Genomic DNA, 5,813 nt, shown 5'->3' with positions numbered 1-5,813 from the left:
AAGGGCGATTACAGCAGTACGGGACGTTCTCTACAAATTTTCAACGACCAATGTGGAGCCGGCGCGGACGTTTTCATGCTTTTTCGGTGGCCTATATTTGTACACTCAAACTGCATGCTATAGATGATAATATAAAATAGAGTTGGGCTCACGTTTCGCTTGTTTCATTTTTAGAGTTTAACGAGAGCTATTTAACACGAAGGTTTAATAATCATGCGCTGATTTCCCAGTGTAGCAGTTTTGAAATATTCGGTACGGTCATTCATGAAGTGGCGCGGGCTCTTGATACTCGTTCACTCGTTCGAACGCAACAGTCTGACTGTCGCTTGTAGATCCTTGACCGATAGCATAGTTCGACAAAACCAGGCCTTTGCAGACGTCACACAGTGGCGAAGTCGCTTGTAAAACAATGTATGCCAAAATGAATGCGCATTTATTCTTGACAAGTGTAAGTGGAAATTCTTTGTGACCGATTGGTAGAATGGCCAGGTAGAACTGAATACGAAATGCGCAACAGAACTCGGGAAACTGAAACACGCGAAGTTTTTTTTTAATGTGTTGGGTCGTACTACAGGTATCGGCGTTTTTGCGATGGAATTATACGACAGCTTTACCAGATTTGCGGTCTTGACGGGGAACTTATTCCAGGCACACTCTGGTCACGTAGCGCGATAGCGTTTCACATGCGCCATCATGTATTAGCTTCGCCAGTGTCGTCAATTCAGTTATCCTCAGATTATATTTATATAAAGAAACTGGCGCTGTCACGCCGATACAACTCTTAAGCACTCCAATGTGACCGGAGTGCAATTGAAGTGCTGTGTGGATATCACGAAGCCAATGAAATCAGAGTAAAATTTGATGGCGGAGTTCTGGGATCAGGACCTTCTGTTGAGAAAAAGTATCGGACCACCCACTACGATATTGATTTTCATTTTTGCATCAGCTGGCAAAGATGTCATCGTCCCTATTTGTGGATGTGTTAAACGACAGACGCCAACAGTTCCGTCCACTGAGTGCGTATTGGGGATTTGCAAAATTTTGGGAGGTCCTTTACTTTTGCACGCGACAGTAACTTCGAGATTGCTTAATTTCACGAAGGTCGGAATACACAGGACTGCTGGCAGTTCTTTTTCCTATTTTTTTTCTCTGAGTATTAGTTTGAGGTGTTGAGCTTCACGCAATGTGCCAAGCATAGTCCTCTCTCATATTTTACTCTGCCAACTCGTCCCCCCCCCCCCCCCCTTTACACCCGTGTACAGGGTGGCAAACCTGATATTCCATGGTACATTTGCCTACCACGCTCCCGTTCGGCTTGCAGCGATGCAGAGCCCTCTCGAGATTGTAGCCGGAGAAAGGTTGCCCCGGCCAAACGTGCTAGCTGCTACCAGAGCAATCGGGGTGGCCACGTGATGGAATTTCTGTCAGATATCGGTCATGCTTCCAAAGTAAAAGTGAGAGCACCTCCAAGCGCTCTGAGCGGGAGCGCGGTGCTCTGAAAGAATCAACCGAATGCGTTCCGAGTGCTCGATTTAGACCAGTCTGATGTAACGCGCGCCGTCGGGGGGTTGTGCAGCGCCCGAGAACGGCCAGCCGAATGTATAATTGGCACTGCTGATCTACCAACTTTTTCAGTTTTACTGCGCGACATCAGCTGAGTGTTCGAAACTGGGTTTGCCTTGTTTGTCTGTTCATTCTGTTATGGTGGTCAGGCCCGTTGTCATCAACTTTATTTTGTCGTTGTCAGGCCGCCTCGTCACCCTCCGCTTGACCATCGCCACAAGGCGAAGAAAAAGAAAAGCTCGACCACGGACGACACCATTGGGATGTCAGTGCAGCCGTGTACATTTATTTAGCTGGGCGCACTAACCACATAGCTATCGCGTAACTTTTCTTTCTTTCTATCGTGGTAGGTATTACGATGAGTAAAAATGGCGTACGCACAGGAACTATTTACAGCATTGCAAGCACCTGATAATCGCACTAGATAGTCACAATCAATGACAAAACAGCGAGGAGTATATACAAATAAAATTCACACAATACGAAGCAACACCCTCCATCGCACTAAAAACTGAAAGGAGAGCCTTAACACCTAATCGAAAGTGGATACCAATCTGGCTGACAGTCATCTTGATCATAAATGTCCTTGAGATGCCTAATCGTCCGACAGAAATGAACTTTTGAAGAACATATTGTTCCTGCATTTCGGCCTTGCATACGAGTTTTCCACAAGGTATGCAGTATTATGAGTAAAAACATACTAAATGGTACGTCATCACGCGGTACAAGATATTATCGCCCGCTACAGTATTGCTCGTTATCGCCTCCGCAACACACGTACAGACGCGACCGCTCTCAGAGTTGGCGTGCAGCGCAATATCGCACAGCTTGCACAATAGTTCAAGATAGCGGATGCCATAAGAATTTAGATTCTCAGTATTCGATATATTGCGTTATTGTGCAAAAGCAATATTGTGCAATTAGTGCAAGGTCTGAGTGCATGTAACCGCTATAGTTTCTAGATCATTCTTCCGCATTGGGTCAGCACAATTATTCGAGGAAAATTGCAGGCAAGCAAAAACAAAATGGCGGTTTGAAATGTGGTAGAATGATGTTGTCGCAGTAAATGATTGCAGAGTCGAAGGAATCACTGAAATCTGTTGCCTTTTATTGCTTTCTGCCTCTCGGTGACATACTCCCAGCTGGCGTTCATGCAGGAATAAATAATTCAGGAGAATGGAACCGAGAGGTTAATTCACGAATGCGTGAGCCGTCGTAACAGCAAAATTTATTGTTTGTCAGCTGGTTACCTGCGCTGGTTTCGTTCTCCTGAATTATTTATCCTTGCACGGACGCCAGCTGGCGTTTGTGTCATCGAGAGATAGAAAACAAGAAAGACAGTAGACTTCAGCGATTCCTTCGAGTCTACTGGTAACGTGGCGGGGTAATAGATATCGGCACTGGCATTGGGCGCCGGCATGGTGTCTGCTGCTTTCAAGGGTTCACCATGCAGCGGCAGTGGTTCGGCTATCATTAGCGTTTCATGCACGCACGCACCAATGAGCCTGTTTGTACCAAAATACATCGTGGCACGGTAACTGTTATTTACATAAGAGACACTCGTTATATAGGAAGTTGTCTTCGAAACTACTTAACAGGGAGTGAGTGATGATTATGCGACTGTGCTGTATGCTAGCAATTTGCGACATCGAATTAGTCGTATAACTTTGCTCCGCTGCGCGCCTTACTTTTATTCGTTTTAAACTTGAGGACACCTTCAGGCAGTCGATTGCAGGCGACTGGACAGGTCCTCCTTACGCGCGTAAGGTAATTGACCGTTAAATCAGCAACATGCTCGAAGATGGCTTGTAAGTGCAAAAATTTGCGCAGAACATGCTTTGAAATATGATTTCCGGTCAACATTCAAATGTGTAAGCTGTCAACGCTGCCTCCGCTGCTGTCTGTTTACACGTCCAGCAGTCATGAAGCCGCTGGGCCGCGGTTAGTTTCGTTTTGCGCTCGTTATAAAGGAAAGTGGCACGTAAACTAGATTGTTGTAAGCACACCAGGCTTGATTGTCTCCTTGCGAAATTTGTTGTATGCGACAAAGCCATTCGTTCTAAGCGAGAGAGGGCCCTAACTAAGGTCGTTGTAGATGGTTTTAACATTTCTGATAAGGCTGCTACGGATCACGGCCTTCTTTCCTGTGGTTTTTTATTGTCACTATGAACGCAATAAAACTGTTCGTCAGTCAGTCACATAATAGCGATTGTTATTATTAACTAGAGAGAAAGAAAGAACGAGAGATAGAGAGAGAGATGTCATAAATCAACTACAGTGCTTTATAGGCAGTGTGTGAAAGTCACAAGAAAACAAGAATGAAGGAAGGGCGTTAACGAATGTTTGAATGCAAGAAAAACAGTATAATGCGCTTCATAATCTCGCTCGTTCTAAAATCTAAAGTTAACTTCCCTCTTCTCTCTCACATATATAAACGAACCTCTTATAAGAAGGTTTCGGGCAGAAAAGCAAAAATGAAGCTCGTTGTACCCCGTATGTGCATTCAACTGCAATGTGAACTGTGTGACGGACACTTAAAGAGAGCTTCTATCTGGTAGCGAAAACATACTCTTGGACTGATTGGTTGGATTAGTTTGCGAACCATTATCTGGAGGGCAAGGAGGTTGGCCTGAGCTAGCACGTGCTGATCCCCTAGTCTTCTCTGAGAAAAAGCGTAGTAAGAGAGCGATTAGGAGGAGAAGGGAGATGCAGTTTAGAAAAAAGGTGGCTCATAAGCAACCGTACCTGGTTTCACACGGTTTAAAATGTCGCTCAGTGACAATATTGTGACTCCGGGTTTTGCGAATGACAGAACAATCATCTTGATTGCTGGCCGTTGCCGCTGCAAGAGGTGAACAATTCGTTCCAAATTTGAGTACTTCTCTTGTTTACTTGAGCAGGGGTGCTATGCAGGATGCCCCGAGTTTGGCGAAACTCGGGATCTTCACGAGCTCTGGCGACGCCCCAAGATCAAAGAACAAATGGTAACAAGACGAAGTTTGTCCATCGGCACACCTCCAATTTCATTGGTTTATCTAGATTCATTCTGGGTGGCTATTATCCCTTGGGCGTTGCCATATGGGCGGTCGACAAACTGGGGCTCACGTGATCATACGGTCGGTGCATGGTCGTGCCTTCTTTCACTTGTTTGTCGTTCCACCGAGTGCAATACAGGCACAAGCAAGTTATAAAATAAATTCATTTAGTACACTAATATTAGTCACATTAACGTGGGTTGTAAGCATTTTAATGTTTCCACGATGTACACGGAATGTGTATTAGACTAATTTGTATTTAAATACGTTTCGCGTTATGCCAGGAGGGGACGCTCGCCCCCCTCTTTTTTTTCTGGATTCGATTGGCACGGCTCGATACGTGCTTGCTCTAGCATTTCCGAGCACCGATTGGTGTGCGCTTGCTTTTCTCACTGGGTTTCCAACAGATCGCTCGTTGCTCCTTTGCTCTAGATTGGATTGGTGCGGCTCGCTACGTGCTTGCGCTCCCATTTCCGAGCAGAGATTGGTGTGCGCCTGGTTTTCACACTGGGCTTTTAACAGATCGCTCGTTGCTCGCGCTAAAGAAAAGGTGCGAGTAGCGCGCGCATCCAGCTACAAGACGAAGTGAGCGTCGGCTAGCGCATAAGTGGTTTGCCGCGCGCTTACCGTGTAAGCACACAGGAATGCCGGAAAGCACACATACAAGGGTCAGAAAACTACGCTTTATTTTCTTTTACTTTGCGATACACCTCCATACTGGCAAGCGTCGAGCGATGGCTTCTAACAACCGCAGGAAAGAGTCTTTGTAGTGGCTAGCCCGAGCGATCCGTGGCTTCTAACAAACGCACGAAAGGGTATTTCCAGCGCACGTGGATGTTGACTGCCACCACATGCATCCCAGGTGGGACTCCAGCATCGGTGCAGTTACCCTGTACCCATCGCTGACGAGGGAGCGCTCCACTTTTTGACAATAACTTTCTTTTTTTGCGTGTGAACGCCCGTGATGAGGTCCCCAAAGTGCACGCTTTGGTTGACTGTCTACCAATGCGGATTGAGGCATAGCCCCGTTAGCATCCACTAAATTTGGGATACATTTGTATGCGGCCAATTCGTCACTATGAATAATGGTCCCAGGTTGAACATTGGCTGCAATAATGGCGCCTAGCGTCGCCGCCTTTCGTCGGTAGACTTTGAAAGTCGCAACACCCCTCTGGTCACGCAGAACATGCCGAAGACCCATGGGCCCCCAACTTT

Source organism: Dermacentor silvarum, chromosome 6 (assembly GCF_013339745.2).
Source record: "Dermacentor silvarum isolate Dsil-2018 chromosome 6, BIME_Dsil_1.4, whole genome shotgun sequence".
In the NCBI taxonomy this organism is placed as follows: domain Eukaryota; kingdom Metazoa; phylum Arthropoda; class Arachnida; order Ixodida; family Ixodidae; genus Dermacentor; species Dermacentor silvarum.
The sequence above is the reverse complement of the archived record's forward strand: the minus strand, read 5'-3'. Positions refer to the sequence as shown.